Genomic DNA, 24,033 nt, shown 5'->3' on the forward strand with positions numbered 1-24,033 from the left:
AAAAAATGCGAAAAAAATTCCATAGATTCTCTTCACCTCTGAGAACACATTCCAGAAAACACGAGTCCTCTATTTAAATTTGGTGATGAAGGAAAAAATCAACTATAAAAATTACATTTCGCTCCCCCCCTCCACCCCAAATTTCACGTGCGGTCCAAAATTTATTGTGAACATTTTATCTTGTCTCAGTCATCTTTTTGAGCTGAGTTTTGCTTGAAAACCTGTCAAAGAGTTGATTCGACCATCTTGACTGTGCTTACCTTTTCAAAATAATTCCAGGTCAAAGATTCAAAGTAAAACGCATTAAAATACGTCAGTATTTTTAAAGCAACGTAAAAGTGTATGAGACATTATTGAAACAGCATGAAAATGGCAAAATTGATTAAAATGCAAGGTTTTAAACTTACATGAAAAATAATTGAAAATTGCTTAAATTAGTTTAGAATTTGATAAAAAGACCTAAAATAATCAAAAAGGTCACCTAAAAGTGCATTAAATTGTCTTCTGAAATTAAAATGACCTGAAAGTTTAATTTAGATACCTATAGGTATCTAGCTATTAGTAAAATTGTACCTATACGAAAATTTTTTTCTAATTTCAAAAAAATTGACTGACATTATAATTATGTACTTTTTAGACCAACCTGAAAGTTGATAGAATGTCCACACGTTGAAGTTTCGGATTCTCATGCCCCCTCCCTCCCTCTAAAATTGTTCAATTTCATTATTTTTCGTAATTCTGCACAAATTTTTTCATAATTGCGAACATTTTAGTAATATTTTGCTCAATTTTTTACAAGGTTTCAAAAATTTTCGGCCAATTCAAACAATTTTTACATTATTTCAACAAATTTGCAAGCAATTTTCGCAAAATTTTGCTCAATTATGTATTTTGATTTTTTCGCCAATTTATAGTAATTTTCAGTAACTGAAAGGTCAATTTAACCATAATTTTTATAATAACTTCTGCATTTTGAACAAAATTACCCATCATTCTATTTCGAGAATATTCGCTTAATTTTTGGTACCTGTTTGCGTTCAATTTTTGGCCAAAAGCATAAATTTTTGATGACTTTGATGACCTGGTAGACACATTGAACATGAGATCTTTTATGCAGAGCCACCCAAAATCGAAAGATTATATTAGCTTCCTCTCAATTTGATATTTTTCTTCTATGGGGTCGGCATAAGTTAGTATTCATATTCAAAAACTGATGCATTCTTTTTAACACCCTGTTGTGTGTAATGAGTAGATGGAAAATCTTGTCGGTAGTGCGTTGTGTTCGTGGAAGTCCCACCAACATTTTGGTAATAATAGTTTCATTCCCCGCTATATCACTATACAGAAAAAAATTCATTTTTATTTGAAAAAATTTTCGTTTGTGCAAATCGGAATACTAACTTATGCCGACCCCTGTATTTTGGGTAGAATTTCATTGTGTTCAGCAGGCAAAATTAGAAAAATTTTTCCTCAGCGCTCAAAAATGGCTAAATTATTTAAACGATTCATGATTCGTGATTTGAATCGGCTAGTTATCGAGATTTATTCAGGCAGATTTATTTAGAATAATTTCCAAAAATTTTTAATACTTACTTACGTGTGTGTTAATTTTTCTGAAAAATGACAGGATTTTGTACCTGCTTAAAAATTGACAGCCAGGTAATTAAAGTTTGACAACGTTATGAAAATTTTTAAAAAATATTAAATATCTGACTTTTTGAGAAAAAACTTTCCCCGTCCCTCCGTCCCTCGAGTAATTTAGGTCTGCCTCTGTAGAAGACAATAATCCCTACTTGGAAAAATAAAAATAAAAATCGATACATATTTTTCATAAATAAGCAATTTTTGAGTAAAAATTCTTGCAAACAGCTTCCTCTTCAGCTCCCCCAGCCCATTACTAAATTTTTTTGAATAATTTCCATCATTTTTTGTTTGTTTAGAACTCGGGATACTCGCCATTCATGAAGTATATTATCTACCCTGTGATTTTAAAGCTTTTTTTTGAACCTCTACCCCCCCTTCCTCAGTTTCAAAAAACTATTTGGGCAATAATATTCGATTCAAACACAGTACATATTTCTAAACACATCTCGTGCACGTTCAAAAATTCACTCATACTCCAGCTTATTTCTCTGGACTGTGTATATGTATTGGACGAGATTGCCACACGTCTATTAAAACAGCGACAGATGAAATGCTTCCAATTATAACACACTCTCTATGTTTAGGACACTTTGAGTCGGATTGCGAACATAGAATTGACATTTTGAGATATATTCTCGCCAATAACGATACATGAAGTTGTTTGAAATTGACTTCAAAGTGCGGTGAAAATGGCGTTCACAGCGAACGACAGTCGACAGGGTGCCCATGTCGTTGCGGTAAAATTACACGTACCGGAGGAATAATTTCGCCGGTTATTTTTTCTCCAGCAGTTTAAAAACAAAGTGACATTTATGAGAAGCGCGGTGTCAAAGTGACGTCGTTATACGACAGGTTTCATAATTCATATCGAGTGTGTTTCAACACCTAAGTAGATCAAAAGAATAGCTCGGTTAATATTTGTTCAACTTTGCGGAAACATTTTTTGGCTTATGATCAAAAGACTCTATCGTCGAGATAATTGGTTCAAAGCATCGCGTCGGTGTATACATATTTGTTAAATGAAAATTGCTACACGATGATGAGAGTAAGTATAGAACTTTCGCTGAGCGATTTTATTTCGGTAATTATCGCAGTTTTTCGGGCTCTAGAATGGAAATATCGACGAAAGAAGGATAAAGAGTACCTACGTATATACCTACGTAAAGCGTTCCAACAAACGCCTTGTAATTCCGTTTGATTTACTTTTTTTTTGCTCTCTTTCATGTCGTATACTATTTGAATTTGAAATATGAGCCACTTAATGCAAATGGAGTTAGCAGCCATAATACAAAGAAGCAATGTTCGAAAGGTTTCCTTGTCGCGCGGCGGAAAAGAGCTTTGAGAAACGAAAAGTTTAGCATGTCAAACCTTTTAACAATGGATATAACAAAACTTTCATCGTATGTGTGAGAGAAGATGGCGAAAGAGGTAAGAATAAATGTCAGAGCTAGGCGAGACACATGCCACTTTACGTGTACACAAGCGAAAATGAAAGTTCATTTTACAAGAATATCGTCGTATAAGTTTTCGTCGATTCTAGGCAATTTTTATGCACAGCCTTTCTTCTGCGTCTCCGTCGAGACTTTGCTCGACGAAGACGAGCGCGACGATTTCAACTTATCTCGTAAGCAGGATTTGCATCGGTATCTTTGACGAGGCTTTTCCGCACATGCTGCTGATAGCGAGTGTGAGTTGCTTATAGATATGTACCTACTACCTACCTAGCTATTCGAATTACGTATAATTTGTATTCCATGTTAAACGTGTAATGTTACATTTCCCTTCCTCTCTAACTTCACCATCTTTCAAAATGTAATTTCAACCTACGAATTTTAAAACATCAAATCTAATCGACAGTCGACACGTTCGCGAGGATCGGGGTTGAAAAAAAAACATCCCACGACGTGTTAAAATCGTAAGAAGATATACTTCGTTTAACCAAAAAATCGAGTAGTTTTTACGTTTTCGCACCGAATGGGGCGCTTTTCGAATCCATTAATCAATTTGGCTTATATTTAAAAATAAGACTCGCTGCAAAATAGAATAAAACTTGATTTATTAAAAACCATTTCTACGGCAATTTTTCGCTTAGCGTCTCGCTTCTCGAATCCGTTAACGTTTTAAATCTGATAAAAGTTGCAAAATTTCGTGTTTTATTACAATCGAACTGGTAATTTATGTAAGAAATTTGCAACATTACGCGTATATTTCTTTTTTCCTATCGTTGCCTCATTTCCTCGTGAAATTGTACAGATTGTTGAACAGTTTGACAGTTTTTTCTACTATTTTTTCCTCTCATTTTTTTTTCGCAGCGCAATTACCTCTTTTTTTCCATCTCGTGTATAGTTCCTCGTTTAGTGTTGAAATTTTTTCCTGTATTTTTGGTTGGGTAGATTTTTTTGGGCATGCGTGAAGTATTTTTGAGTTAGAGTTTTGCCAAAAGATGCATTTTTTAGCGTATTTTTTTGCTTTCGGGCCCTAAGGTCAGTTTTTTTGAATGAAAAAAAAACCACATTAATGATATTTTATCCTTCCAACTGAAAATTAAGTACCCCAAAATTGAGAAAACTGAAAAATTTAGGAGGGTGGTGGGAGGGGGAGATTCCAGAAGAGAGTTATTTGGAGAAAATTTGACACAGAAATTGATTTTATAAGAGTATTCATAAACTTTTCTGTGGTTAATTTTTCGGTGTTAGGACATCTGCACAGGGGTGCCAACATTGCTTACGAATCGGGAGGGAGTTTCTCTCAAAAAGGAGGTTATTTTGAAGAATCCTAACACAGAATTTGAGAATTTTTGAAAAATGTCCATGAACCCTGGTTCTATGTATTTTTTATTTTGGGATCTCTGCACAGATGGACCAACATTACTTGGTGATCCGATGGCAGTTTTTTCTGGCAAAAAGTTTAATTTGGAAGAATTTTGACTCAGAAATTACTTTATTCTGTTTTATTTATTTTATTTTTTCAATTTCAGGGCCTTTGTACAGATATGTACATCCTCGAATTGGGCGTCTTCAAAGTTTATCAGTTTTACTGCAAGAAATTTCAAAATCTGAAAATTTATACATAATTGGTACGAAAATGAGTCAAACCCAGAATCCTCCACTTTTCACTATTTTGAGAAAAACGAAAAAAACTGGTGGAAGGTGGGTATCAGTAGTAGCAGGTTTCTGATCTCGCCTATATACTTATAGTGCTTCGGGTAACAATCGAATTGACAAAAAAAAATTTTTCTCAAGTCTTTCCATATAGCAGTAATTCACAATACCTTTTTGGAGAATTCTGGTTATTGACTCCAAGTCCGTAAAAAATGTCGAAAATACACGAAAATGCATGATAAAATGAGGGATAATTCTATTTATTCAAGTCTGTTGAAAGTATCTTGAAGTTGTTTACAGTCGACTGGAATGAAAAAAAAATTTTTTTGAAGTATTTTTTCAAAGTTTGACTTGATTCTAGTACTTTGGACCCCCTAAACATCATGGTATCAGATGGGGTAAAATGTAAAATGGCTATTGATGCGTACCTGTACCTACTAACTGTACCCAAAACGACCATAATCTCATTTTTGAAAATTTTGGACATTTTTCGGAGTTTGACTCGGACCCGGTACTTTGGACCCCCCCCCCTGACTGCGTCATTGTGTCAGATAGGTAAAAACGGAGAATTGCAATCGATGCGTACTTACTAACTGTACCCAAAACAATCATAACCTCATTTTTGAAAAATTTGGAGAATTCTGGGTTTGACTCTAAGGTACTCAAATGATGATGATTATTTTATTGGGTGGCCCAGGAGAAGTCATAAAAAAAAATAACAAAATCAGAGCGTTCAACTTCTTCATCATTGGTTCGAATTCGAATTCATTTACTTACCTAATGAAATTCAGAAGCAAAAATTTTCTTCAGATCCTAATTTCAACGCGCCAAGTCCATTAGAAGTAGTTTCAAGGCGTGGAACCTTCAGCTATAAATTTTATAAATTACAGATTTTCAAAAAGTTTCCTAAAAACCGTATTGGTTTCTGCCGATTTGAAACCATTGGGTCATTTCTCCAGCGATTTCATCAAATGGTTCGAATTCGAAATCGGTTCCAATCGATTGGAGGAGGGAGAGGGGAGGCCGAAAATATGATATGTACATGCCAAGGGTCAGCTTTACACGCCAATTTGGTAAAATTTCGATAGTTCATCATTTTGGTCCTTTGATTTTCAAAAATTCACCAAAAATTAAAAAAAAACTCATTTGAATCGTCAACTTGTCCAAAATGGTCATATTTTGCATAAAATTCACTCAAAATCACACCCAGAGGTAAGAAATGGAACACTAAACACACCCTGATCAATATTGTAGATTTCCATCTTCGACTCAGCGTACGAATATTTTTTACATCCTCTCTCCTCTTCTCCATCTACTCTACACACCTTGAAAAGTAACATGTACCTGAAAACCAATTTATGTAAATTTCATACATCGCAGTCATGTGACTCGTACGCGTAGAAAAATTTGAAGAAAAAAAAAATCGTTACGATTATCGTTGGTCCGCTAAATCTCGATATAGTTGAAACCATTAAAAAATTCCAGCTTCCAACCAGGTACCCATGCATCGAATTTACACGGCCATTAAACACGACACAGAAGACACAGACTGATGCAGATGAAGAGACCCAAAGAAGATGAGAAGGAGAGGAGTCGAGGAGAGGATGCAAATAAATGATATAAATACCGCGAGGCAAGCGTACCTACACATAAACATTCGATATAAAATGATCGATAAGGTAAAATGACCCTGACAGCGACCGAAGCATTGGACATGGTACACTATATAGACTGCTATTGAACCGCTGATGGCAATCGATACGCGATGGACCTGATATTTGGACTATATAAACGTAAAACTGGTAGTTATATGGCGGATAAATTCGATTTTTTTTTCGTTATTACCTTTACCTACGTGACTCTGGAGAGATGCAGCCTCATCTCTTCTTAAGGTTCGGGGATTCTAATAGGTAAGGAAGAGATAGAGGTGCTCAGCAGTGGAGTTATTAGATTAATAATAAGCTACGCGTGGTGATCAGGTAAGGTACAGGGGGTGGCTAATGTCGAGGTTATGTTAATACCATTATTACCATTTTTATTAAATGCTGAGCTTAGCAGTTATGTATGTATATCGTAGCAGGAGAAAATAACCAATTGATTATGTATCGGTTGGTTGTTTCATTTCTCCTGGCAGAAAGGACAGGTCGACGATGGATGGTCCCAAATACCTACAGCTAGCAATACATATTCGTATAGACGCTCGTGGATACGGTAGCAGTAATGTTGAGAACGACTATAATTGCAGTTATCAGCTCTAATACGACCAGTTCAATCTTTAATTTCGGTAGTTGAACTTACTTTATTGGAAACCGGTACGACGGTCGCATGAATTTCAACGCCTTTTTCCTCCCCCTTTCTCTTCTATGTAAGGTACGTGCTCGAAAAAATTTTTTCCAACCAATACCAAAAAAAAAAGTAGTCGAACGCGTGGAGGTGTATGTGTGTGGTGCGACGTCATTTTATTGAGACGTTAACAACTCGCCTTCAGCGGTTGTTCCAAAGTAATTGAAGCTTTTTCTTTTTCTCCAGCATCTTCCAGGCTATGGAATAATACGGAGACGAGCATCACGATGAAGGAAAACACGTGTATGGCGCGCAAATTACGAGTATCTGGTACTTGGTATTCGTCCTAATATTTGTTCGATTTTTTCCATCGTCAGTAGGTACGAGATGAAATTAGTGGCCAATTTCTTTAGGTACGTGAAAATTCGACTGTAGTTTTGATACAGGCTACCTGATCGCGTCTCTGATGAGGTTCAAATTACTATTAAAATGCTTCTCGATGTGGTAACTGTTTCGACATCCGAATATAAGAAGCTATTTCAGGTAGTCGAACCTAAGCGAGCGAGCAGCGCGCACGTTTACCAAGTTGAACGATTAACGATATTTCAATACGGTGTATAATTAATAATTACAATGACTGAAATTTATTTAATGCCCAGCGCGCGTTATTTCTTAAACAGATAATGATCGTAAAATAGTTTTGTATGGCTTGGCCACTATATATTAATAGCATACCGGTATCTTTTTATATACTCTGCGTACAATAGAGCATTCTAGTTATAAATACCAATGTTATAAGATATTATCGTTCAATCCAGTTTCAGCAGTAAAAATCATCCGGACGTAGCTCGCGTTCTTCCATAGGTAACCATCTAGTCTCTCTATATATTTATACAGAGGCATTATACACGTCCCCAGTACAAATAACGTACCTACTACCGATACATTGATTCAATTTATCTATCTGGTTAATAGCCACCGTCTATATGCTATCTGCATACCCCAAACGAGCAAATTAATCGAGCAAATTTTTTCTCCTCGTCGCTCGTTTCCAAATACCAAAACAAACAAAAAATCGTGCCAAATCCGCGCAGCCAGACTTTCCTCAACCCTGAATTAGGAATTTAATTAAACGAACGAGAAAAATCTTCTCAAAAAACCAAACCAGTTTATCAGCTACTATACAGCTAGGCTGACGGAGAAGCCTCTATGGAAACTGATACCAGGCAGAAGCTATAATTTAGATTGGTTTCGCACGTAAGAATCGATTATCAAGTAAGCGGGGGTAGCTCGATAATTATTCTAAAATTATAGTTTTACCCTATTTTTTCGATTAAGCAAATTAACGCGGTTAGATTTTTATACGATATAAAACCACAGCCTATAGTCGGGGTCTTCTTCGTTATTGGATTTTTTTCCACTAACATGTAGAGTTGGTGGTAAATTAATTAGAACCAACGTAGGCTTTTGCATTATTTCCACCTTCTTTCGGTATATAATAACTGAATTAAAAAAATGAATCTTTTGGAAGAGTGGTCTATATACTGGGCGTAGTCGATGACCTTAATCTGACCGAAGTTGTTATTTATATATGGGTAAAAGTTTTGGAAGAAAGGGTTTTCGGAACATTGTATGTATGGTACGTATTTATAATATATATAAACGTAATAATTTCTGGACAGTTTGTACGGTACCTACCTACAGAGCTTGGAAGAAGGTTTAGCCACTGTTATATAGTATACCGGTTTATCTAAAAGTGCTTTTATTATTTTTAAATTTATTACCATCGGTGTACGTAGCGCGTTTATACTACACAGTGAAGAGAAACACAGAGAACGAGAGACGCTGACGATGATGCGGAGTGGTTTGATTGTCAGTATAGCCTTTGGTCATTGGTATTAAACGAAATAATGGTTTAGGTTCACCTTGGAACGTCTCTCAAAAAAGCAGTAATTTTTTAAAACCTTCCAAATATGAAATATTACCCACTGCAAGTACCCCTACCTCGACCTCTTCCCTCGACCATCACTCAACCTGTATTTATTAGGGGAAAATGGTTCCGATTTGAATTTTTACAGAAATTGGATCGAAGAAATAGGTATCTCGATTAAAATTGGTCGAAAAGTAGCAATTCGATGATGATATTTTTTCATTCGATCAAAACTATGGGATTAGATACAATAAGATGAAGCAATTAGCATATCCAGTTTAGGTAAAATCATGAATAAAATATTTTCAAATATAGGTAATATCAAAATACTTTGACTACATTTGCCCAAAGTGCACAAAAAATAAAAGATTCAAGATAATTCATTCCTATTTAAAAATCTCGAAAGCAAAATGTCCAAGTCCCAAAAAACAATTAATCACACTTGCATATTAGACATCACACATTACGAGTATATGTGTAAAGGGACAATTTTATGCTCCACTGTTGTGTTTCTGTTCAGTTTTTTCATCAAACCCTTGGTTTTTCCCAAAAATTGTTGTTCAATGAAAAGAAAAATCAAAAAAATCACATTGTACCAATTAGAAATTTCTTGATCCAAATCTGTATCTTCTCAACTTTCTCAGATTTCATGATAGGTTAGCCATCTCAAAACATTGATTCAAGAAAGTAAGGTGTGACTTTTCCAGCGACTTGAGAAGAAAAACAATCAATTATATCAAATTGTCTTTTTCACATCTACTCGACGTACTGTTCGTTTTCTGATATGTACATTTGGATCAAGCAAGTCGCCTCTTCAACATTTTACATTTTTGAAGCAATAAGGTTAAGGACATCTCAAGAAACTGAAATTTTACGGCTGGAGGCGAAACGAAGCATTCAATTCATTGTACTCGTATGTGTAAGTTATCATTTTTTTCTTTTTTTTAAAACAGATATGTATTTGAGATGATACGTTTCTCAATTCAAACGTTCTGCCATGTTGTTGAAAATTTTGAGATGTAAGCTTCGAGGTTTTCCAAGATCTTGGCAGTGTACTCAATTTCAATTGGAATTTTTGAATGCATGGTAAATAACCATACAAATAAAGTGCAAAAATCTCAAAATGTTTTTTTTCCAGATGTACTTTACCTTATCTCCTCAAAGGTGCGATTTCTCCATATAGGTACTAAATAATATCTAAAAAATCAAAAAAGAAAAAAAAGAAAAGAAAAAAAATGAAAAATTCTTCTATTTAAAAAACAATCAAACAATAAAAATTTATACATAAAACTAATAGTGATTTTCAAAAAAATGAAAAAAAAAAAAAGGATAAGTAAGGTATTTTAAATAACAAAAGTTAAACACGTCGTATATTTTAAATATAAATCTTATTATTAATTAAATCACGAAAAAAGACTAGGTCTCATAAATCACAATCAAAAGACGCGTTCAACTTATCTGTACACATATTCGCAGAATTAGAAAAGAAAAAAATCTATACATATGTACAAACATTTCGATTAAAAAAAATAATAGTAGATACGTATAATTACAAAAATGGAACACATATTCTTTCTCATATATCCTAATAGTGTCTTGAAGAATTCATGTTTCTCGAAGAAATCACGTTTCTTATAAATCACAATATAAAACAAAAATGCATTCAACCAATCCTGGTACATACGTATATCAAATAAATTAGAAACAAAAATATCTATCTACAAACAATAATATGATTTTTAGAAAAATGAAAAAAATTGACATTCGAAATAGAAAAAAAATGGAACACTATGGTTTTATTTTCAAAAAAAAAAAACATAAAACTACGTTTAAAAAAAGACTAGTGTCGTAAAATCGCCGTGATGTTTTTCGTGATGATTAATTTCACTTTTATTCCCCCTTTGTAATTTTTCATCCCCGTGAAAAGTCACCGGAAAAGTAATTATACACCCTGCTCTCTATAAGAAGCAATGATGTTTTGAGAAAGGGAAGTATTTTGCATCTATTTTGTACGTAGTACATTTTTAGAAATACATGAAACGAAAATTTGTGCATTACTCGCACTTTTCCTCGAATTTTGATTACGAATTTTGTATAACTTAAGTAAGTAAACTTAAAGTGGACACGGGATATCCCCTCAAAAAAATGGCATTTCTATACTACGAATTGAATACATATAGGTAAACTAGAATTAGACATCGTAACATTAACTTTCTCGAATATTATTCAATACAGAACAGTCTAGACTTATTATTTTTTGTGCAGAGATGCAAAATTACCAGAATTTTTTGTGCTTTTAATAACATCTTAAAATGACTTACTTATTTTCTTATGTAAGTACATATTCTATTACTATTACGGCGAATGGCGAAAGTTCTTGCTTACCTGGAACAAAAAAAAAATACATCATGGATTAGTTTATTTCAATTTATTGTCATTTTTTCAATTCTACATTTCATAATAATTATTAGATCTGATTTATTATTTTCAATCAAAATTGGGAATTAAGTATGTTCAAAATCAACGAATCTATGCACTTTTATGGAATCCAGCTTCTTCATATTTTTGTAGGTAGGTAGTAGGTACCCACTTATTAATAACCAGTCTCACAAAACATCACTTATTGAATCACACCTGATCAATTCCGATCGAGTCATTTCTCTCTGGGGAAAAAATGTTGAACAGTTTGGGCGCTCATCGGCAACAAATACTTGATGGATTCGAGATGTTAATTTACACAACTCGATGCTAATGCTCTTTAGCATAATCAGACCGTAACAAATGATTTCTTAGGGAAATTTTTGCTTATCGAGAGAAAAATTGTTTAACAAAGCTGTGTAAAATAAATTGTTAAATAATTTAGACAATGTAGCGGTTTTATTCGCTAATGTGTTCGCGAGGTGAAAAAAAAGGACGAGTTAATGCGTTCGTATGTATAATTTGTTCGCCATAGAGTGTGTGGTACCTACGTTTGTGTTCTTTTTTTCGCGTTATTATCATCGCTCTGGTATAACCAGTTTTGGTTATGCTACACACTATAAGACGATGAAGAACACAACGGGAAAAAAAAGAATAATATCTGGATCTACAACGTCCATTTGTCCCGCGGCTCTAATAGGCCACTGACTGAAACAAGAAAGTCGTTCCTTTTGATTAAAACGACTCCTCAGAATTATCTTTTAAACGCCATTTCGGCGGTTAAGGTTATTGATATTTTATGAGCTCTATTCTCTCACATTCTTCCTGCTGTACCAAGACCAAGACGAGGAGGTGGGTTGTGTTCTATTATTGAAATAAGTCTATCCTGTTTCCATCACATACATATACGTAGACTTACTACTACATATAGCAGCCTACATAGACACACAGTACTTGTAAAATAAAAAATAAAAAAAAGTCTCTCTCTTCATACACATCAGAGCGGTATACTATACTATACATATGTAAGTATACATACATAGAGTAAACGCTGCTATGAAACAGGATATTTCATTTCCCATTTTAATGCAACTTAATACCCTTCTTTTTTCTCTCTCTATAGTTTTCTCTCTGTCTCCGTATCCAAGTGACGGCTTTAAATTGAGAAATAAACGATTTATGGTGGAAATATGTGTAAGTATAGGCGCGTATCTCGTATGCGAACCAAGGCAAAGGCACACGGGATGATCGGTGCTAGGAAATTTATCGCACCGTGTAAATTAAATCGTTGTATTTAATTATGTTAGAAGTTAATTCTTAATGGCGAATACCAACTACCATAGGGTATCCGTCGTGGTTTCTGCGTCCATTAAATTCGCTAGCTTTTGGTCGGCGCGCCGCACTTTGTGACGGTTATCAATGGGTGTAATTTTCATTTGTAACTCGACCCGACGCGCTGCTCAGTGCTCATGCTCTTTCTCTCAGTATACGATTCTGTGTGACTTTCCGCGTATTAGTGTACATATTTTACAAAGCAATCGAAATTCTCTCATTTGCTTTGCCAACGCATCGCAACAACCACCGCTCTATTCGATATTTGGGAAACCTTACATTGAAATAATTTGATAACTTTGTCATATTCCGATGAGACCGCATGTATGCGTTGACGTCGTCGTCGTCGCCGCCGCCATTGCTCCGGTGCTCACAGGCTGACCCGGTGACCCTCGCAGATGCGGCATGGTGTCGATATAAAGGCGAAAATCACTTTTAAATATTTAAATCGTCTCGTATGGGCGATCAGGTATCGCTTCATCATCGTTAATGAATAATCGTTTACGTGCTCTTTTCCCTTCTGGTTCTTTCATTCTTTCATTTACAATTCGTCTATGTTAATTTTTTTCTTCACACATTCGCCACGACGAATAAAAATAATAGTTCTTTGAAAAAACCATTCGCCAACAGTCCTAAATATTATGAATTTAGTAACACAGATTTGTCGAGGTCAATCTATCCTCCTATTCTCAATTCTCGGTCAGAAAATACTCAATCTTGATGTTATAATAAGAATATCAGTATATCATGCACTCGAAACGTAGTCACTTCAGGATTTTTGAATAATATAGGTAAATTTTGCATACGGTTGAAGCAGTCGACAACTCATAAAAAACTATTCGAAAACAATTCAAATGAAATCCTCCCAAAAATATGAAGATAAGATTAAGTAGAGGAGGGAGGGAAGACAGCAGGAAGAAAATCATTGCAATTTTTCAAAATTGATTCCAAACAGCAGGTCAACCCCCCCCCTCCCCACTAATATATATAATGAGCTCCTCGTAAAAATTAAAGTGATCTCGTGAAAAAAAATCTCTCTCTCTCTCTCTGAATCATGCCCAACTCCTTTTGAAGCATTCGTTCATTTTTTTTCTATAATTTCTGAAAATTCAACCAACTGAAAACGAAACTAACGTTACTCTCTTGGGTACTTGGTCAACACTTGTACATGAATTATTAAAAAAACAAACATACAAAATGATTATTTCAAATATTTTATGATTTATGAGCCATTTCAGAAATTTATGCCTCATAAAAGCGTATGAATTGAAATTAATAGCCGGTATCACCTGCGGTATTTTCCGGTTTCGCATTTGCCAACTTTTTCACTTCGTTTCAACGGAATACACTAATTCACCTCATTTCATTTCTTGTATGTAATTAGCAGTTTATTCGTAAATTGTATCAAAAATATCTATTGAATGTTCAAATTGTTTTTTTTTTTTTTTTTTTTTGAAATGGGCCAATTTAGTTGCCTTTTTTTAAAGCACTGAAACCCAACAGAAATCATCAATGATTGAGAAATGCGAAAAAAAAAATAGATTGACTGTACCTACAATTCTTTGACTAAAAATGCAATTCTTCCAACTTTTTTATGATAGGGCTTAAGTAAAAAAAATGTACCAAATACTTTCGTACCTTTCAACCTAAGAAGGAAAAATATCATTACTATTGGAAAAAATTTTGCAACATTTAAAATCCTGTCTTTTTTAAACGGACACAAAGAACGCAGTTTCTTGCCCCCTTCGGTAAATAGAATTGAACTCAAAGAAATAAAATTTCTGGCAGAAGCCCACAAATACAAAATTCCAAAAATGTTTCAGTGAAAATACATATGATTTTTGTACCAAGATCTCTCTCAAATCGGTATGATGATATTTTTCATGTTTACTTAATGCAGATTTCTTTTTCTAAATCCTTCAACATCTTAATTTTCCTATTATTTACCTGGGAGGGGGGGGGATAATTCTCAAAGTATATTGCTAATTTGATCTACGAAGGAAACCTGAAAGCTTGTCAACTCATCACGTTCGATTTGGCTGAAATTTGGCTCCCTGAAAGTTAATGTCACCCATACTTCAGAACCGAATATTCAGCATGCGAAGTTGATTTTTCGAATTTTGGTGAATGTATGATAATGACTGAAATAGCCTATTTACTGACAAGGGTTTCATAAAAGTGGTAAACTACGAAATGAAAATCTGAAAGTTGACTTGAATACTAAAGTCCGCCTCCCGAATCAATTGCGGCCATTTTCGAGACGATCTGGAGCCTCCAGCAGAAGTTAGTTTATCACACAGGAACACGAGCTCGAAGAAATAACGATTTCAAAATGATAAAAAATGAATGTACTCCCAATCCACTCCCTCAAAATACTATTTCACACCTACGTGTCAGGATAAAATCAGTTTTTTTGAACACTGGCCAGAAATTTACTACCTACCAATAAAAAATAATCCTCGTGAAATTCTCAACAAAAAAAGGTCGCGTTCATTTTTCATACGTAAAAGCCTATAATTAAACTACTATCACGCGAATGAGTGCCACGTGTTTACAATTTTAGTTTTTTTTTTCCGTTAAATATGAAGTTCTTAAAAAAAGACCACGATAGTGCATAAAATACTTTGATCAAAATTCGCCAAAAACTTTGCAAATCGTCGTAATAATTAATTATGAAGGTATTAATACACACTATAACACAACTCGACAGATGATTTCTTCCATTCTTTTATTTTACAGTATCCTCACTTTTTCATTGACGTCAAAAATTATAAATTTTTCGATAAAAATACAGAATTCATCAATCCATATTGCTTTCATCAAAATTCAAATAGGAAACTAAACGCGAACTAATATATTCACACATCCTATATCGAACTATCTCTCAGATCTAAACATTTGAATGGAAAACAGGAAACGAATTCTATAATCGAGATATTTACAATCTGCAGGAAAAATTCATCGCAAACCAGAAAAACTGAAGCAATAAAACGACTACTATAAACACCACTCGGATTTTCCAACCCAACACACCCATATAGCAATCACTTTGCTGGAAAAAAATCTGCGAACTTTAAATTACATCCCTATACATATACTTATAGCTATCGTAAGCAATCCTAATACTCATAAACCATTAGAATTTTCCATTTAGAAACGCCACCTGTGATCCGAATTCCTTGACTGTACTACCCTTATATCACCATCATCAAACACAAATAGTATAAAGTAAAACGCTATACAGCACGCATAACTTCTCTCTTTGAATCCGGCTAAGAATCTTGTAAACTACACGATGTCGTGTAAACTCGTACGCTGCACTGGGTGGGTAAGAGGTAAGGGTATGCGTAATGGGTAGGTATACTTTTACAAAAACACAAACGTTTCAAATTAAAACCTACGAGTATATCTCCAGTGGTGGTTGCTGCAATTAAAATTTTTTTCATACAAAGAAAGCAAAACACTTGTAATGTGACAGGTTGTTTGTAATAAATGAGTGCTTCACAGAAACAGACGTGTATAAATTTCGTCGCAGATGTATTACATAAAATATCTACATTCATAGTCGAGTGAAGAGAAGAAAAAAAACCTCTAACATAACAGAACGAAGATAGAATTAATAATATTCTGAAAAGCACCAAGTCGTAATTTAGGGTAAAAGTTGAAGGAAAAGAGTAAAAAAAAATATGCTCTGGAAATCCAGTCGCCGATATACGAGTACGACCGAAATGTATATGATAATGGTGGCGTACCAACGAATATAAAACAGTCGTCAATAATGCTCAAGATATACAGCGTAATGTTATTATTACGACAGAGTTAAAGTGAAAAATTAAATATGGCACTGTTTGACCATGTTTATAGTTATTTTCGAAGATCGTTACTATTAATTTTTATTTGACTGTTTAAGCTACCTGCTGCGTTTTAGTAGAACCACTCCTCGAGTAACAGTAAGAAGTATTTTTTTTTAACCTGCTCCCTCATCGCGTTGTCTCGCTGTTTCGTGTACAACGACGACCGACGACGCGACGCGCTACCGATATTTATGATATAATTCTCTCGATACTCACTTACTCAGTTTCATCCTCAAGACCAACGAGAAGACAAAGACAGAGGTGTTCTTCTTTCACGAGACACGAAATTCACGTATTTTAGTTTTATTATAGTATATAGTCGACGATGCTGCAACGAAATTTAGATCTAATTACTTTTCATCATCGAGAAGAGATAATAATTCAACTAAGCTGTTCGCAGACGCGACCAACAAGTCTGAAATCGTGTCGTAGCCTTTGAACAGCCTATTCTCGCCATTGAATCTTAATACCTGTATGTTTGCATCGTGGTAATACCAATAAAATACCTTTTAATCCGCCTTATATACGTACAACTATAACGTGTAAAATTAATAAGACCCGAAGTCTTCGATGGTGGTGAAATTCGTACTAAATCGGTAAATCGCACCGTGTAGATATTTCACGCCATCGTATCGTACGTGCCATGTGATAAAATTAGATGTGTAGTGAAAAATTTGGACTTGCTGGTTGAAAAATGATTTTCGTTCTCGATTTGGTGCTCAAATGAAGAATACCTATACCTATCCAGAAAAATACGTGTCCCAGAGGAAAAATATACCCACCGAACATAACATAGATTCTAGGAAATTTCAAGATCAAGATCGACAATTTTACTTTGGCTATATGATCCACTGTGTAATCAAAATTATAGAAAGATGTCACTGATTTTTGGCGTTTGGGGGAGAATTTTTGAGATTGGTATAGGTGAGATTTCGTTGGAAATTCTTTCACAAATGCCCAAAAATATATTTTTTTTAAAGCTATGAAAACGCAGATAGAAATTTTGAGGCACAAATAAATTTTCTCTGATTCCAGTTTTCTTAGGTCAATTTGGAGGGGAGAAGGAGCTCCACGAATAACTTGAAAAATTTATGGCTGTTGAGTGTTGGGGAAAAAAGATGAGGTCTGAACAGATACAATCAGATCAAAACTAACGTAAAATTGGTTCCAGAGAGTGCTCAGATCAGATCAGATCTTATCAAATCAGGTTTAGTCAGATGCGACCTGCAGGTTTCTCCTGTTGAGTTCGATCAAATCTGAACCTATTAAACAGGTTTGATCATATCTAATCAGATTTGGCCAGATCCGGTCGATCCGATCAAGTTTTTACTATTGGATACAATTAGGTTTGGACACACCCGATCCCATGAAAACTCTCAAATTGGGTCCAAAAAATGTCCGGATTTGATTTTACCTACTCAGATCTGGTCAGATATCATATCAGGTTTCTTCTGTATTGAATCCGATCAAGGCTGAACAGATCTGATCCGATCAAAACATGACTTTGGTCAGATTATAATGTATTTAATCAGATCAAATTGGTTCCAGATAGGTACATATAATCACATCTGGCCAGATCAAATTTGATTTCAGGGTATATCGGAATTTGATCTGATCTTCTCATATTGCATCTAATCATATCAGGTCACATTCAATCAAGTTTTTCCCATTGGATCGGACCAGGTTTGAATAGATCGAACCCGACCAGAACTCAAATCTGACAAAATCTGGTCACATCAAAATTGATTCCAGAAAATGTTTAGATCTGATGTAATCAAACAGATCTAATCAAATCTAATCCGATCAAAACTCAGAGATTGGATTAGATCTGGTCAGCTCAAATTGACCATTTCGCAAGTAATGAAGTATTTTCCAGTTTTCATCTCGAACGATGAGAGCATCCTCCAGCAGATTTTCGAATTCAACGAATAAGGAAAATATACTTTTGAACATCATTTAATATCGCTAAAGTATCTTTATAGCTTTTTACACCTTCGCAAATTGCATTATTAATGAAATTAGGAGACCGTACGAAACTAAATCATCCACAGCAGTTGAAAGATTTCATCGAAGACTGTAGGGAGGATAAAGCTACACTATGCACGTGCATAGAAACAATTATTCATAAAAATGATTCGATTTCGTATACCTTTCAACGACAAAATATCGGTCTAGTAATTTGAATTATATTTTCGCGCTGGTCGACGCGACACCAGGAAATAATAAAATAGTCGTAATGCTGAAAAATATAGCCAAGTGATTGTCAAACGGTCGCGAGTTCTCAGCAGTCTATACAACGCTAACGAGCAACGACTACGGTAGCATTGTAGGTAGACACAGGAGAGGAACTACCGAATCCATACACACTTAGCTCATAAGAAGAAATACAGCGAAAAAAACCACAACACAGTTATGCTATGTTACAGAATGCTTAGAATGATAAAAGCAATAAATTTCGTTTATTTATTACCAAATCAGAGATTTATGCCTAAAATGCGATTGTTATCTGTTCGGAAGAACGCGACTTAGCTATAATTAAATTACATAATTCGTATTGCGTGCGTTTTGTTGGTACCTAGAGTTTGCGTGTCTCAGCTTGGTTGCTTCCTTGGGGGGTTACGACGCGATGGTGAGAAATGTGTACGAATCTAGACGCACATGGAGTGTCTGTAACCGTTCGCTACCTACCCTTTTTTCTCCCTCAAGTGTATAGATACCTATACATCTAATCATTTTCAAGACGTCTACGATGACGTCCTCTCGCAATGTTTAAAACAAAAATTATGTCCCCTTGGAAAAAAAAACACTATAAAAGTTGGATCGCACCTGTTGTTAAAAAACCCAAGAAGAAAAACTTTACTCGGTTAATAACATTGAACTGCGACCGAAGGATAAATAATACCGGAGGTAATCGAAGTCTGTAGTGGATTTCGTGCCTTCGAGATGATATGAGATAACATTTCATATGCTCAGCCGAAGGCACGAATAATAAGGCTACTTTTTTCCACGGAATAGCTCTTTTTTTTTCAAACTCCTCTTCTTTACTAGTGCACTGACTCTTGTATATACGTTGCTCTCTGCAGCGCGTATCGTAAAATGCTAAATAATCTAAATTACGTGGAAAAAGTGGTTTTCAAAATTGTCTCGTCTGTATATAGGCGAGCGTTTACTTGAAAATGGTACGATTATTACGTTAACGCGGTGGTTGCTTCGGGCATTTGGGGTATGTATCTTTTCTCTATGTGCTGGCTGGATGGCGATGGCTGGCGTAACGAATTTTTCATTATAAATATGTAGTTTTCAAAGTTTAAACTAAAGGTCAAAAACGTTGAGGTTTTGCCCTGAAAACCAACCGTTATAATACAAAGAGTTGATTAAACTCTCTTCTATGTGCACGTACGTGTAATGTGTGTCCGATTCATGCATTGTTTTGTATCATTAAAATACGTAAGCATGAGCGTTTCAATTTTTGCCAGCCTCCCTCTTTTTTCCCATGACAGACGTATTTTGATATACAAATATACTCTTGTATTTTGAAGAATTACCTTTGAATTAATAGTCAGTCATTTTAGACATTTCAATCCAAAAAAAATTTTAAGAAGAAGTATCCCAACTGGCACCAAAAATTGAACTACACAAAATGGAATCGAAAGAGGACCTCAGAATACACCGTCAGCCACAATTTTAAGGACTGAAATCAATTTATCAATTTTTGATGAATTTTTTTAAAATTTAGATTTGGAAAAAAATGATATAAAATCAAAATTTTTCCAAATTCACTTAAAACGCTGGAATTTGGTTTGTACCCTATTCTCAACCTCCTGCGAGTTGGTTAGTAATGGTTTCGAACCGTTCTGAAGTCTCTAGTGGATTTTTGTATCCTCCAAGTTTCCGGAAAAAACGCTGTAAGTAGAGTGAAAATGAAATTTAGCATCTATAAACTCGGATGCACTATTTTTGTGACCCTTTCGATGGATTTGGGTACGTATTTTCAAAATATTTTTGTTCCGATTCAAATCTAAAATTTTCTCTAGCGATCATTAAGAAAAAAAAAAGAAAAATTCATGTTCGCGGACATGCAAAGAGAAAATGCTGAAATTTAGTTTGCTCCTTATTTTCGACCTTTCGAATCAATTGATGACGGTTTCAAGCTGTTCTAAAGCCTGCAGCAGATTTTGATTTTTTGACCCCCCCCCCCCAAGAACAATCACTAGAGAAAATTTTGGATTTGAAGTAGCACAAAAAGTTTTTGAAAATATGTAGCTAAATCGATTAAAAGAGTTAAGAAAATTCAACAGAAATTAACATGGGGACAGCTCGAATACGTTCGAATTCATTCATCTACTTTCGTAGCAAAAGTTTACAATTTTCTGAAAAATAAATAAATAAATGAATAGATGAATAAAAAACCAAAAACTCTGCCAATTTTTCACCCCACCTCGAGTCTAATTTTCTCCTTCACGTTTTGTAGGCAGATCCATAATCTCGAGAAAATTATTTTCTCTTTTTTGTTGTTCAACGATCCAACGACCTAAGCTGCTTCTCGTTAGCAACTGAAATTCGCGAGAAATGCTAAAACTACTTAAAAATCTGGTACCGGGAAATAAGTAGGTATCTCTTTTCTTTTGACGAATAAAATCCAGCTAAAAAAACACAACCGGAGGAAAGTTTAATTTCACGCGAATATACAAAAAGATTTGCTCAACAATATTCAGCCATGCAGCAGAGAGAAAGGGAAAAAAGTACCTACCAAAAATATACGGAAACGTTGTCGAAAAAATCCGTCAAACGGTATAAATATTAAATGGCCATATATTTAGGAATATTTATATAATACAATTTAGTTAGCAAATAAGTTAGACTTGAAAAAGGTAAATGCGTTCGAAATTTTAAAACGCCTTTATTACCGAAGGGACGGAAAAATATGTAATATATTTGCTGATATTATGTTTAGGGACTACATTCTAAGAAAATATAATGCAGATAAAACGGTACAGCCAAGATTACCTAGAAAGATGAGAGCAATAATTTAACAACATTTGCATAGTACATTTCACCCAGCAATACCTACTTCCACTACGAGCAGCGCAAGACGGTGGAAAAAACCTCGTATATAGTGGAAATATCGAGCTATGAATATTTCGAAAAAAGCACAAAAAAAAACTCATAGCGGGAAAATATACGGGGAAAAAAAGAGAAAAAAGTTACTCCGGTGGCGTGGCAAATTCGGCGTGAAATACGACTAGATTCGTATAAGGGTAGAAAACACGTTTAATTGATGGCATAAGTTAAGATATATATTCAAAAAATTGGCGAGAAAAAAATGAAGAAGAACGTTTACAATGTGCTTAAAAAGTTTTTTAACGCGAGTTTTTCTCTATTCAATAAGTCATTTTGGCGAAATTCTTCAAGTTTTTTTTTACTTAATCGCGAAAATGGCTGCGGAATTTTACCTCGGGCTGGGTTACTTTCGTGTCTGTTGCGGGTAATTATTGGTTGATTATTTTTTTAAGGGGTCGTGTTCGGAATTTTACCCTATTCTCTAACGCCTTGACTGCTCATGTTTGTTTAATTTATTAAATCTTTAATTAAGATTTGCTCGTATCGAGTAAAGAAATTTGCTAAATCCGACAAATACCCGCCATTTCCTGCTATACGCAGGTCTGAGCAGGCGGATAAAAATCACGGTACAGTAGGTTTTTATAGATTGCACCTGCAAACATCCAAAGGCTGGATTAAGTTGGTAAGAACTTTGACGAGGAATTTTTTTTTTACATGGCCCGTGCAACGCCAGTGTTGCGAAAGCTTAACATATTAAAACAATCCATCTTTTTCAATATGCTCTCAGCACTGGTATCGTGGCAGCACCTGTTTCAACTTAAAAATTAATCTCTCAACTTGTAAAAATTCGTCTGCGAGGGTGTGAGGTAAAGTATAAGGGGTGTGGAATGACATTACGCGTGTTTTTTCTCTCTCTCTCGCCATATTTCATCTTTGTCTGGTGTATGTCTTGCATGAATAATCCGTTCTAACGGTGTTTTCAGTTTCGGCAACAGCATCTTTCGTTGTATTTGTGGTGGACTTTTTTTTCTCATTTACGCGGTGATTTAAATGTTGTATGTTATTTTAGTTTGGAAACGTTATTAACTCTCGGCAGGACTCGACCTAAATGTTATTAAATCACCCCCGTACACGCCGTCCGAGCGTTTTTCCATTCGAAACTTCATTAATTGTCAGATTTAACGTGCCGAGGGTTTAATTCTTTGGTTTTTTCTTTCTTATATTTCTCCGATGGTTTAAAACTGACCCCGGCTGTACCGCACCGAAGACGTATTTTTTTCTCAATCAACCTGGCCCTGCCCTACACCCCCGACTCCGACTTCCTTTTGGAATGTAGCTGCTAATAGGTTTATACCTGTGGTGTACGACACGATGCATCTTCAACCCTGTTCCTCTCTATATACAACTTGACGCGTATCCGACGCAGTGTTATTAATGATGGTTACCGATCAAGGGTAGCCAAGCCATCATGGTTCTCTCTGTCTCTACGGCTACGTTATCCTTTCCTTTCCTTTCCCTTTTTTAGCCTCCCTTTGCGGCACTACCTGGTATATACGAGTTTACCGTTTCTACTAAAAGCCTTTTTACCATCCGTATAAACGCTTTTTATCAGATTGCTTCGTGACAGATTGTTTATTCGGGTTTTAAAAATATTTTTTAAATTAGCTCACCTCAACTCGAAATCCCTCTCTTCCCCTTCTGAAAAATCTTATCATCGTTTCACCTTCTCTCGCATACCTACCCTGGCCGGTCCAGTTGTATACGTGGTTTTTTTTTCAACCCTCTAGATACCACAACAGTCGCACATTTGTGCGCAAAAATTCGCTAGTCGACCGAGCAACTTATCAGAAAGATATGAGGGTGGTCTGTCTTGTTTCTAAGTGATTCATCCGCATCCATCCGTTTTGCTAAATGTACGAATCGTTCTGGGGATTTCATTTTCCACCAAAAATAACTCGTGACTCGTGAGATTTGTGCGTTTGACAACAATTAGCGACGTGTTCGCCGAATAAATCCATTTTTCAACGGCCCAAAGTGTAAGGGTAAAAGTATTGGCAGTTGACAATACGAAATTGGTTACAAAAGGGTGATTTTTTTTCCTCTTTCCGCCAAAATAACGAATGAACGCGACGACGTCTCGCAAGAAAATTCCACCAGCCTTGTAGGGTTTTCGCAACTTATTCAGATCTACGTGGAATAAAATACTGTGTACTGGATCGTGGGTAGTTCCTATAGACATCTCTTTGTATTTCTTCCTGGGCCTCTTGGTAAACTGTTTTTTCTACTTCGTTAATTTTACAGAAATATTTTTTCTATACGTTTTCCGCTGTTTCAATTTCAGATCGAGTAATTTTTATTGTTTTGTATAGTACTGTGAAAAATTGAAAATTCGACATCGTTAATAAAAGCA

At 35.1% G+C, this 24,033-nt stretch overlaps 1 protein-coding gene across 3 annotated transcripts in view; it reads right to left on the reverse strand.

Annotated features, from left to right (window-relative positions):
• LOC135841944 (toll-like receptor 7) overlaps positions 1-24,033 on the reverse strand; it is a 147,762-nt gene that overhangs the window by 100,638 nt on the left and 23,091 nt on the right. For 2 of the 3 annotated variants that reach the window (XM_065359176.1, XM_065359175.1), the window contains one exon: positions 10,188-11,343. The exons of the other annotated variant lie outside the window; for it this stretch is intronic. The gene's annotated coding sequence lies outside the window, so the exon portion shown is untranslated. Of the gene's footprint in view, positions 1-10,187; positions 11,344-24,033 lie in introns of those variants that run through there. 3 annotated transcript variants of the gene reach the window in all.

This window comes from Planococcus citri, chromosome 3, assembly GCF_950023065.1.
Source record: "Planococcus citri chromosome 3, ihPlaCitr1.1, whole genome shotgun sequence".
NCBI lineage: Eukaryota > Metazoa > Arthropoda > Insecta > Hemiptera > Pseudococcidae > Planococcus > Planococcus citri.